The 13,634-nt window shown below is 35.6% G+C and overlaps 1 protein-coding gene across 14 annotated transcripts in view; it reads left to right on the forward strand.

Annotated features, from left to right (window-relative positions):
* DMD (dystrophin) overlaps positions 1-13,634 on the forward strand; it is a 1,045,484-nt gene that overhangs the window by 626,809 nt on the left and 405,041 nt on the right. The window lies entirely within an intron of this gene.

The following is a 13,634-nucleotide window of genomic DNA, read 5'->3' on the forward strand; positions in this document are numbered from 1 at the left end:
GTGTTACTGTGTTTTCAAAACAATTTCTGAAATGTTTTGAGTTGCTTTGAGATGCCCTAAGTTTATGGTTTCTAAGTGAGGTGAATTCCTGATTTGACAGTTACCAATAAGGCTGCTCATGGAATCAAGGAGAACAATTAGGTGCAAACTGCGGTGCTGCTGCTTACAGGCAGTGTCTTTTCCTATTCTAACCAAGCCAGTTTTTCACATACTGACACAACTCTTTGCTGGATCTTGACAACATATGTACTGTTTTTCCTTGCAATGTTCTCTATTTTGTGCTTCATAGTTAAAAGCTTCCTCATTTTGTCCCTGTCCTTGGATCTTACTTTCTGTCTGTAAAGCACATGTGCTACAGGCTGAGAAGAAGTGGCAAAGCTAAACTCAATTATTTAGCAAGCTGAGTAACACAGCTGCTTGTGAAAATAGTTTTATCTTTGAGTAATAAAATTTCATAAAAAGTAAAATAAAAGACCATGTCAATTTAACACCATTTTGTTTCAGAGTGATGGAAAAGACTGTAGGACAATGTTAATGTTTTACTTATTAACCTTCTGTTGCATTAAAATTCAAAATTAAATAGGTCATAAAATAAAATACTTAGATTAGATTAACTCTTCTCCTGGAATATTTCCCACTACAGATAAGGTATCTTTTTGTTTGGCAAATGTTGCAGACATACAGAGCAATTTTGCCTTGTGGGAGAATAAAGGTAACTTAGCCTGGTAGTTATCCCTGTTGTTTTTAGAGTAAGTTTAAGCTAAGAGGTCAAAGGAGATAGGTTTGCTTAAAACAAATGAAAAAAAAAAAAAAGGTGAATAATAAAGTGGCATTTAAATAACTGAAATACCCTTTTAAAGTCTAATTTAGTTCAGCCAGATCAGAGGTCAAAAGGGTGGTTTAGTTCTTGATAACATGTGCAGCATTACAATCTTTCCATAAATTCAGACTCTTGTCATAACTGCTTGTTTGGCAACTTGTGTTCTCCAGATTCCAGTTAAGTAGTTAATTTGTCACAAGATATTTTCCCCAGGTTATTAAAAACTGTCTCTAGCTACAGCTTTTGAAGTATACATTGATTTAAACTAATAGAGTGTGGTGTTTTTTTAAGCACGGTAATTAATTAGGAAATGGTCTGCTGAAACAAGTAGGTGCTTCTTGGCCTTGCTTTTGTGATTCGAGTATGCTGTGTTTCTTCCCCATCTTGTCATTCTCTGGCCAGCTCTGTCTTTATGCAGAGTTGTAGCGGCTGTAACTCTTGACCTGTGATCACTGTAAACCCTTAAAGTTCAAACAATTTCACCTTCTGTTCCAAATGCATTAATCTCATTTAGTAATTCAGTTCCATCCATTCCCTTTATTGATAAAGTCTCATGATCACACCTTTCTTGGGCACTGTAAAGGCTACAGACACAGTCCTTTTGAACAGCTAATGTGGGAATTCATTAATTTTAATTTCTATATTTATTATCTAATTTTAAAACTACAATTGAAATTACATTCTGGTTATGCCTATTTTACCACCAAGTCTACACTTAGTTTTTCTTGAAAAACATTTTCTAGTCTGCTAGTTTGTAATAATTAAGCTATGTGCTGATACAAAATGGTTTTAGAAAGAGCTAAAACTATTGTGTTATTTTTGAAGTTATTGTTTATGACAACACGAGAATAAGCAATTGAGTTTGATTTACACTTCTTCAGAGGATTTATAAATTTATATTTCTAGGAGAATACTCAAGTAGTTTCTAGTGGCATAAGAGAATAAATAATTTTAAAAGAGCATGAGTGAGGACTCCCTGGTATTGTGGCAGAAGAGTGGATATGCATGAAATTCCTTTTCAGATTCTACTGATTCATCCACATCAACTGCTTGATGTCACAATTTTTGGGGGGAGGTACATGTGAGATTTCACCACAGAAACTGTTTCAGACTGTTGCAGTAAACTGTTTTTCAAAGAATATTGAAGTAATCATTAGTATTTCTTTCCGAATTGTCTCATTGGATTCCTGGTCCCATAGCTTCCTGCTATGAGAAAAACTTGCTTTTCTGAGGAGTGTGAAATTTATGGCTTGTCAGTGTTAAGATACCATGGCTGATGTAAGGGTTTGGGTTGGCTTGCTCCTTGTTTGCTTTCTATTGTGGGAAGAACTTGAGATTGCTGTCTGGTGGTCCAAGGAGAATCGCTGTGTTTGCTTTTCCCTGCAGAAAACCCACAGTGTCCATTTGGCGTCAGCAAGGTTTAACCCTGGTTTGTTTGCTCTTTTCTGCTGAGAAGGGAGGCAGAAAGGAAATTGAATGGTTTATGTGACCTGAGCTGAAGAAGAAAAAGTTTCTAGTTTTCTACTGTTATTGGAAAATTGTGCTGTCAGTTCTTCCTGTCAGCAAGGATGTGTTATTCTGTGCTATTATCCCCTTCTGCCAGAGAAGGAACGTAAGTGGATGTCCTCCAACTCTGAATCCAGGAATCCACTCTTTCATTTCAGTAGACTTCTTTTCTGAAACTTCATTTAATGGAAGTCCTGAATCAGGGATTCAGGGTGACCACTGAAATGGAGCCATTTATTTCTAAAGTCAGATCACCAATGTAAACACTCAGCAACTGCCTAACAGTTCAGTGAAAGTAATAGGGCTGTACACAGTAGGTCTTGTTGCTTGCAGTTTGCTTTGTTCCTTTTTCACTGTTTTTGAATAGTGTTGGGTGCCTACACTTGATAATAGACCTTGTGTTTAATTATTTTGTGCAGGAACAATTTAAGGCATGAACTTCTCTGCTGTTTTATCATGTTATGTTTTATAAAAAGGTAAATCTGCCTTAATTGCTGAATTTTACTGCTTTTAGTCAAGATATATTTGGAGAAGAAAAGAAAAACTTGATAAGGTCACAGATTACCTCAAAACACATGATAAAGAAAGGACAACTCTTTGGGCCATGGGAAATGAAACAGTTCTCTTCACCCAGTAAAAATAAATTTCTTAATAACAAATAGCATAGTGTTATTCCTAAGTGGTTTTAGCCTATACTTATTAACAATATTAAGATGCCAAATAGAGAAAAAAGTACAGAAGGCTTAAGACAAATACCCAGCATCCCATTTGTGTCTCACCAGGACTGGTCAGAGAGGCGATCACCTCCCTGCACCTGTTGGCACTGTTCTGTCTGACACAGCTCAGGGTGCAGGTATAAAAATGTTTGAAGTCCTTGCAATAGGCACTATCTGCTGTAGCATCACCTGCATGTGCCTCTATTCATTCTGTAAGCATTCAAGATTCCATTGCACTGGCTTTTGAAAAAACGGACCAAATTGTGTCCAATGCCTTAGAATCATAATTGAAATGGGGATTTAAGATTAAACAACTGATTACCCATAGACAAGATCATGTAAAAAATAAAAAGGGAATAAACTATTAAAATTGACACAGGCACACAGATAGACACTGTTGCATGTCATGGTGATTACTTTGGAAAGATGTATTTTACAGTCTGAACTAATGTGTTTGTGAAAACAGTGATGGGTTCTCATTTTAAGGGGAAATATTAGCTCAGGTGTTCTGGTGAGAGAACCATCAAGTTCATTGTAATTCCATCCACTAAGATCTAAATTCACTGCATTTTTTTAAAAGGTCTTTTTATTGTCTGTTAATGCAGACATTAAAGCAGCTGAAAGAAGCTCACTTTCTCCATTCTCCTTCCCTGAGGGCTAGTTTATTCTTTTCCACTGTCTCCATTTCTTCCAAAAAGTACCAAAACATTTCCCTCTTAAATGAGTTCTAACAGGGGACTGAAAAGAAAAGTAAAGGAAACAAACTCAATCAATAATGAATAATGGAGAAAGAAATATTTTCTTCATTATTTGCTAGTACTTTATTCATCCAACCATTCCTAAATCTTCAATATGGACTTAGCTTTTTCAAGATGCTGTTCTTTACTAAAAGAACTTACTATTACTCAAGTTTTGACATTAGTGTAACTTTAGGAAGCACTAATTATTTTTCTTTGTTCAAAACCCTAGCAGTTCAAGTTCAAAGTTTCCTAAAAGATAGTTTGGTGGTTTAATTTAGTTTAATTTAGGGGCGTAAGTCTTTCTTTCTAATAAATATCTTAAATATGAGCATTCTGTAAGAAGTTAAATGGAGGGATTGTGTTCTTCATGAACTTCAGAGTCTGCAAAAGTCTCTGTTTACAGAGGTAAAGTTTTTGGTCTGTTGCTTTCAATGAAATATAGGGAAAAAAATTTTAGCACTCATCTACAAAACCATGAATTATAGAACTGCCATCAAATTTAGAGGAAAAAATAAGGAAAAGTGTAGGCCAATCACCTAATTATATTACATAACATGTTATAGTTATTTTGGACTTTCACTGTAGTCACTCTGGACCTTGTATTAAATTAAATCAGCTTCAAAAATCTTTTTCCAAATAACTTTTGTATGATAACCTCAAAGTGCCAAGTTACACAAATTGTATTGTGTTAATTTTTGCTAAATTTACATCTTACAAGTACAGTGATAATTATTTGAGAATAAAGTTCAAATCTGGTGTTTAAAACTACTTTAGATATGTCAAATTTCTGCCTGAATCAGGTTAATAGCTGATATAGACACAAAGAATTGGCAATTGTTAAGTGAAGCAAAAGCTCATGCAGAATACATTCTTGAAACTTTTGAAATCTTACATAAGGTTTTTATTATCTGTAAATTAAACCATAAGCATTTCTGTATCTGACTGTTACAGTGGAAGGGAAAATACCTTCTTCTGATGGATAGATGTTTAGTGCTATTGAGAAATTAATTAAGAGGATGGCAGGGCTGCCATGGACTTCACTGCCCCAAGTTTTGCTTACCAAGTGTCAAACTGTTCTGGCTGAGCTGATTAACTCTGGGTTTGTGCTTGTCTCACTGGGCTCCCAAACACTGCTTCCTCTCACTAAATATCAGGGAAGAGCCACAGAGGAAGAGAAGTTTTGCAAAGATTTACTTGTGGCCTCTGCATCCCTCCTAGGGCTGGATGGATCTCAGATGTGCCAAGTCGGGCACATCACACTGGCACATCGCCTGCTGGGACAGCTGCTGCCCAGCAGTGGCCTCTTGCCAGTTAGACTTGTCACTGGTGGACTCCCTTTGCTGCTGTCCCAGAGAACATATTTTGAGTTTAAAACCAGAGTGGTTTGTAAGACAGTTTAGGTTAAGGTGCACAGCCTTTTGAGAACAAAAACACCTGTTTGTTCTGGGCCTAATTAAAAAACAAGGTCACGTGCTAGAATGTATTTTTGTAAACTATTCTTGATTCATCACCAAGGGGTCTTAAAAATGTTTTAGTGTTACATAGATGGGGCAAAAATGGAAGATTAGTTACTTAAAGGGAATTACTTCAGTTCACATAGTACTTTCTAGAAGTTTGAAAATTTGAGAGGACTACTTAATTTCTTTTTAATTAATTAACATTTAGATTTCACCAGGGATTAGCAGTGCCATGTGGAATTGTTAAAATGATTCCAATCCAATTAATTCTGGGTAATAACTGCAATAGGTAGTAGCAACATCATGATGAGTCTATGGTTGCAGAAGAGTGTTAAGTCTCCAATCTAAAAAATATTTAAATCTGTGTAAAGTACAAAACTCTGCCTACTGAGATTTTAAATCAAATTCAGCCACTTCTTTCCCCATTCAAAGGTCGTACTATCTCATGATGCTTTAAATCTATAACGTTTAATATAGGCAATGTAACTTGGGCTATTTCAAAATGTACACCTCTCTAACTAGCTAAATAATGATAATATTTTGGGTTTTGTATAATATAAAACTGCATACATGAAAATAGTGCTTCCTTCTCAGCAGATACTGGAAAACATATTTCAAGTCCCAAGTAATTAAAATAAGCTACACACGTATTCCAGAGGGGAGACACGCAATGAAACAAGAACAGTTATTGATAGTAGTCTGAATAATTGTATTGATAATTTGTGTGAATTTAGAGGCTCATTTTGATTTTTAGCATTAAAGTGCCATTTCATTAGGCTTGTAATGTTCCTGGCTGTTTAAATCTATCATAAAGGCTTTTTCTTAGCAACAGCAATTGAGTTAATTCTCTTTCTTTCTTCTTGCTTTTGTATTCACCCAGAGGTACAAAATAGTACAGCCCTCTCCTGCTCTCATAGCATATCCAAGGTAGTCAACTGAATTTTTATCATAGTTCTGAAAAAGATGAATGGCTATGTCAATTTTGTCAATTACTTGTATTGTTCTCCTAAAAATATATGTTTTGTTTATGTTACTTGATCTTCCAGCTGTAGGATTCAGATGTAGAATTATGGCTAAATAAGGCATACAAAATGTAGTGTAAAAAAACATATGAAACTATTTTGGGACAGGACATTTTTATGCAGTGAATCTGTTGTTCTTGGGTATAATTATACTGACTAAAACTAGTACTGTATCAGCCTGCAATATCAGAATAAATCAAATGACAAATATCTTCTGGATGCCATTTTAAGATGATTTGTTTCTTTATGCCTCTTTTGGCTACATGACAGTATTTGTCCTCGCTAAATTTCTGCAACCAAGTATTTCTAGGCTTTTTAAACCCCAATCATTTTCTTTTCAGTACATGTCATCTTCCTCCCATGCAGAAAGATCAGGGAATGGGGCTGAAATTTTACTTTTGGGGTTAGTCTCTCAATATAAAAATCAGGGTTCTTTTCATCCTTCTCAGTGATAGCTTTTGAAATCATCTCCAAGAAAAAACTTCGTATTTGCGAGACTGATCTGTTGATTGCAGTTGAAACCATGCAAACATGCTGTATTGCATTTCATTTTGTAAATCTGTTTACTTCACCTGTAACCTGTATGCTCAAATATTAAGCCAATTATTATCTTGTTGCCATATGGTTAATGGTTGACTCATAGATGCTTCATAAGGCATCTGTATTGTGGTACCAGTAGGGAATGACATGGTATGGGAAGCCTGATGAAAATTGGTGAGAGCATCACCACCACCAGTTTTCTTCTGTTGCCCAAAGGAGAAAGCCATGCTGCAGGCACAATCCTAGTAAAACTGGATTCATTTTGCCAGGATTCTGTCTATGCTGTATTTCAGTCATTAGAGAACTTAATCCTTTCCTTACCTGCATCAGAAAGTCAACGTGTTGTCCTGGAATCACATGTTGTCTAAGCTCAATGACATTTCTTCTCTTTAAAAGCACTGTTAAGCCTTAGTGTGAAAATATCTTGTTCTCTGTGATGTATTTTTTATGCAAGTCAATGAAAGCTTGGTTTGCAATTCATCATTTATTCATCACTTATAATGCTGCCTTGCTTATGTCCAGCCTATAATCTATTGTGAAATGTACAAATTAACACAAGCCTGCTGTTAGGATTGTCTGGCCACTTACAAATACAGTATGTCTAGATTAAGGACAGACATCGACTCTAATCAGTGTTAGCTGTATATTGAAGTTAGTACATGAAGGACAAATATCATCTCTTCCATTCATCTGTCTTTTTGAGTACATAGCAGAGCTGACCATGACTTATTACTTCCTTTGTTAAACGCTGTTGCAGGTATTTCTGACCAAAGGAGACAAAAAAATTAAAATAAAATAAACTTGCTCAGCTGAATTATTCAAATAAAGAGTCATTATTGGATTATTTGGTCAATGCATACCATTCGTCCACCGCAAGAAATGGGCACCTAGCTGGAATATATTTTGTGTCATGCAGCAACAAGAACATTGATGTGTTTGTGTCATCCTGGCACAAAAGCCTATGAGTACAAAAAGAGTTCAAGCTGCTTGTGTGGTACACCAGAAAAATTAATGTGTCAGTATCTACTAGACAGAATGCTGTGGCATCTACTGGAAAAGGTTGTGGCAACAAACACTTGAGAAAACTCCAATGACCAAAGCAGATCAGTCCAGCCAGCAATGTAGTCAGGTTTCCATAGATGCTGAGCTCTTTTGTAGCAGTAGTTGCTAGTGGCAAATCCTTTCAGGTGCATTTTGCTGTGCAACTGTCTGATCTGTATTCTTCTTTTGTCTGGACAGTCTCAAAGTTGTCTGCTGAGCCCCAGAGGTGATAGCCAACAGGCCAGTTCAACCAGTGCTACGCAGGGCACTGCAGCCCACCTTCTATTCTGTACACAAATACACATAGGATATCCATGGAATGCAAAATCAAATTATTGATATCTGACTTCGAGCCATGTATGTAATGGTTTGGGCTTAGGATACAAGAAAGGTCATCATGCTGTAGAATGAGGGGTGAAGATGAGAGTTATATGGGACCTATGATCCAGCACAATAGCATGGCAAGATTGTGATTCATGTGCAGTATTGCAGAGTGTGGGCTCATACATGTATAAAAAATTACATATATGAGTTCTCCCTGCAGAGAACCTGTAGAAAAGGTACAGAAAGAGGAATGAGCACAGCTATCAAAACACTTTGAAAAGGTGTTCATGTACTTTGGGTACGAGAACTGTTTAAAAATCTGCTTGAAGAAGAGGGATTTAGAAACCAGAAGGTTAAACACATAGACAAGTTTAAATACCCTCAGGTACTTGTTATATGCTAATTTAGAATAATAATGCTTTAACCAGCAAATATTCGATAGCTGATGAGACAGATCGTTTCATTGTGACGTGAATGCAATAAAAATGTTCTCTGAGAAGCTAATTGCCTACTGGTAAATTGCTGTTTAAGTAAGACTTGCCGTTGCATGAGAATTTATAACAACATTCTACACCACTCCGGGTGATTTTAAGATTCCCAGTGTACTGGATTTGATAAGGCATTATGCAGGTAGAATTCTCTTCCCTTCTCGATGGTGATGTGTATAACTGTATTGTCCTTTGAGATGAGTTCTCCTGCAGTTGCTGCTCTCACAGCCTGCTGCAGATAAGAATGAGTGATGATGCCCTAGATTTTAATGGAAATTTTAGAGTGTGCGCTGGTAGGGTGCAGTCTTCACCAGAGAAAAATGAGCTGACTTGCAGGCATGAGGGGTCATCAGGAAAGATAAAGAAATTGCACATATACTCCAGCCTAGGCAAGGCGTTTTAAAAGCTATTATGGAAATGAAGAAGTAATTTAATTTTTATAATGTCACTCTGTTTAAGATACAAAGTCAAGGTACTGTGTTTTTTTGCAATGATTAAAGATTTGGGGTGTTCTTTTTGTAGGAACTGGTGAATGTTTATGTGGTAAAGCCTGAATGTGATGAAGAATTGAATTTGGAAGCATCAGAATTATGTAGTATCTCTTCCCAAAACCACATTACAGACAAATTGAAATATAAAATAATTATCGAATTTTATCTTGACAGTCAAATTTTCTTAAGCCTCTCTTTAAAGTTAGCTTGATCCCCTAATAGTAATATATCTTGTTTTTATGCAAAGTCTATGATACTACATTAATCATGTAGCCTTTCAGCTACAGCTCTCTTTACAACAAAAACCCAAGGCTTCTGTTTTTTTTGAAACCTCATTTGCCCATTGGATGTGAGACTTTACTATGCATCAGGTATGCAATACTGTCAAGGTTTTTAGAAATTATGATTAATTGGGTGAATTTTTACCCCAAAAACTCATGTAAACACTTTATTTTTAATGAAGAAATATGATGCTGTATCTCTTCTGCATAAGTACAGAAAAATAAAAACTGGGCGGAAAATTTTCAAGGTGTGCTCATCTTACAAAGCAAGGATAGCACAGATATGGGAAAACATTTTAAATTTTCTTTCTTCCTTTTTTATCTAAAAACAGAACAAATTCTTACCAAGTCTTAATGTAAAAGAGTCCACTTGCAGCTAGGTTGTCAGTGTCTACACTGTTCTGTGACTGATTTTACAGCTGCTTGGTAGACTCCTCTGGAGAGATTTTAACTAAGTTTTTGTTTAATATGGATTGCAGTTACTTAGTGTAAAGAAGTCCTCCCAACTAAGTCTAGTAAATAATGGTGTATCACCTTTTAATTGTTTTAAATCAGGTGCCTTCTGAATCAGTTCTGTTCCAAAGCCTATTAATAATAATAATAATTTCTCCCCCTTCCTGCTATTTTCATGTGTTATAACTGTCACCAGACCCCTCTAGCTCCTGGGAGTTCCAAACCATAACTACCCCATTACTTAATTTGTTTTTTCATGTTAAGAATAATAGATTAGCAGTGGTGCAAAGGAGTGTTTCATACTGCCTACACAGGCAACTGCAGGTTCTCCTCACTACCCCTAGTTTGTCAAGGGACTCTGTTTTCACATAGATGTTATTTCAGTAGCAAATAGGATGGATGTTTGACAGAAATTGATTTGACAGAAGCTTACTTATTTTGATTCAATTCAGCCTCTCTTCAATCTCAATATTAAGGTTGTGATATAGATTTCTTGTATAGTTAAAGGTATGTGGGGGGAGAAATTTTGTGTTGGGATAGGAGAGGAGAAAAAGAAGATAATTAGAACAGGCCTACTTGTCAGTCAGCATTATTGTGGGACAGAATATTGGGGTAATACACTACACCCCAAATCTCAGTTCTTATTTTTGAAACATTTCTGTCATATATGGTAGTCTTTGGGGCTGTTTCCTGCACTGAAAATGTTAGTGCAATCAAGGAGTAGAAGATTGCTGGTCTTAAAGCACTGTCTCTCTTTAAACACCTGTGAGCAGATTTATAGGTGCCTACTAAGACACCATGCCTTTAGGAAAACTAATGCTAGCCAATGCTGTTTATTGAAATTATTATACTTAACACCTAGGCTACTTTTCAGAAAACAGCTTTATGCTGGCTATCTAGTGAGGACTAGGAAAATGAATGGGAATGGCTCAGAGGCACCCTAGTCATAAAGAAAAAACAATCAGATGCATTCCCCAGAATGAAAAAAAGGTCTCCAGGATAAAATAAACAGGTTAGAAATTATGTACATTTTTTTTTTTCTTAAGAAATGTGGCTAGCAGTATGTTGAATAATAGGACAAGGGACATTTTCAGGACAAATTTCAGAGGTTAAAATTGAGATAAAGGTAACCAGAAGATGCCAGTAATATAGTTTTTATAGTATAGTATAGTATACTCTTTATAGTTTTAATTATCTCAATTCAAGAAGACAATTCTGAGATGCCTTGGTTTTAGAGAAACATACATTTTAAAACATCAGGAAAAAGACATGAATAATGGTAACACTTTACTATTCTTCTCTATCTAAATACAAACACATAGTTATGATATAAATGTCTTATTACATCAGTATAAGCTACCTTATGTACTGCATGCATGAGTAGAATTTTTATTAAACTCATATAAATGTATTTTTAAGTTGATTTTATCAGTAGAGAAATTTGAAAAAGCAGTTAATGTTGGAAAAGTCCTTTTGAAAGCAGGTCAGAGAAAATAAAAACAAGCAAAGGAAAAGGTCCTAAGTTTCCTGTTCTGTTTTCTTAAACATGTATGAACAAGCATCTAAAAAGCTTTTCCTCGGTCTTCAGTGAAGAAATAATATAACAGTGACTTTAAGGCAATTCTGTTGCCTGTTGTGTTTAGGCTTTTCTGTTTTGTTTTAAAGACAGTGCATGTGTTTCTAGATTACCACTGGTTAATTTCTGCAAAATGTAGTTTAAACTCCAGAATTATATACTATTCTTTCCAGTACATTGACACATTTGGTACAAACTAGTAATGCAAATGAGAGAGCAGCACAAATACTCTAACCATCTTTCCCAGAGAGCCAAACAGGACAGTATGTGTTAACACAATGAGTCATGAGTCTGAAAGACCCTTGCTTTTTGCCTGTGTCCCAATTTTTTTGTTCCCTGCTATTTCCAGATTTTTCTCTGAGATCAATGGAAATAATGATTTGTCTTTGAAGCCTGATTTATTTACATGCTGTTTTAAGCTTAGCTGAAATCCTGAACAAAAGAGATATCTCAAATCTTTGCAAGGATAAGGACCAAGAAAGTAAGTGGAAAGGGTTTGCCCATAGTAGAATTCTTTTATGTCTTGTGACTATATTGTTCTCACTTTCCCTGGCAAGATGGTTCTATGCTGCCTGACAGACAAAACAAAGGTATGACAGTGGAAATGAGGTGTAAAAGAGAGGATTATATTTGAAGAACTGAAGAGATAGGGGTACAGTTTTATAATTTAATGTATGTTCTCCACTTTCAGCTAAAGATAACTCATCTTCTTCCAATAGCAAATAAGCTCTTACTGATTCAGAATTATCCAAATGCTTCAAACCCTGACACTTATTTAAACAGGAAAATAGCTCACCCATTTTTGTTAGACTTAACTCTGAATTGCACTACAATTTACCATGATTCAAGGAGCAGTTGAGCAGAATATTTTTTCACCCTCCCTTTTGGGGACCTGTATGTAGAGAAGTTACAATAGGATGTGTGCATTTCTGTGAGCAAAAGTTCCCTTTTGCTGCTAAAAATTTGTATAAGTGATTTATAATCATTTCAAATAAGAGAAGTCAGCAACACTGTTCTTGTTTTGCGATAGCTTTCTGTTTTATATTTGTAGATCTGTTTCTTATGCCCTCCTCTTAGGATTCAAACATTTGAAACCCTTTCTTTTTGTCTGACTTAAGTTTCTAATGGAAATCAGGAACACTGAGGAAAAAATAGTATTTTAAACACAGTCTCTGAAGGAAATTGTGTTGTCTAGTGTCTCTAGGGTGTCTTGAAAAGTGTACATTATTTACAAAAGCTGTGCTCTCATTTAAGATCTCAATGCGTTATGCATGTTATTGCTGACAACACTTCTGGGAAGTATCCTCCTGCCATCAGTCCTGTGTGGATATTTATCCATACAAACAGATATCTTGATTCACCACTGAAAGAATGAATTATGTAACTTCAGTCTTTGCAGATTTTCTAAGGACTAATGCATTATTTTTGACTAGTATTGGGAACAAGGATATTTCAAACAAACAAACAAAAAAAAAATAAAAACCCTCCAAGCAAACAAAAAATCTCCACAAAAGAACAAAACCCATAAACAAACACCAAAAAATTTTGGCATTTCTTTCACATAATCATCTTTACTTCTATACTCTTCAGAAAAACATTGAGCCTAGAATAACAAAAAGAGGGGATCTCATTCATCTGAAAGGTGTGACTAAATCATATTTTGCCTTATATTCTGTCTTCTGAATGTCCAGTTTCACATAAAAGAAACTGTGCAGAATCTCAGTGAGCTCAGACTCATTTCACCTCCATTTGCAGGTAGCTATTTCCTTTCTTGGTAGAACTCACTGCAGCTTTCTTCCTGTCTGGGGGCTGATATTTTGTTGATAAGAAATATAGAAGGAAAGTGGAGTTTGACAATTACAAGTATCCTTAATTGGGAAGTAATCAAGACCTGGAGTATATCTATCATGCAAAGTGAAACACCTGAGATGCTTCAAGACTGGCTTTCATAGAAACAAGTATGTGCTTGGGATATTCCCAAGTGTTTTGGCACGTGCAACAACAACAAAGAAAATCTTGGTGTAGGTTTTTTGCAATCACAACAGATTTAGTTTGCTTTTAATTATGCTCTTTGTTTCTTTCTTTATTTCATTTTTTTTGTCTGGTCATCTGTCTGGGATGATGCATTTTAATAAATACATTAATTTGTACAAATTCATGAATACTTTTATGGACTGTT

Source organism: Anomalospiza imberbis, chromosome 2, assembly GCF_031753505.1.
Source record: "Anomalospiza imberbis isolate Cuckoo-Finch-1a 21T00152 chromosome 2, ASM3175350v1, whole genome shotgun sequence".
NCBI lineage: Eukaryota > Metazoa > Chordata > Aves > Passeriformes > Viduidae > Anomalospiza > Anomalospiza imberbis.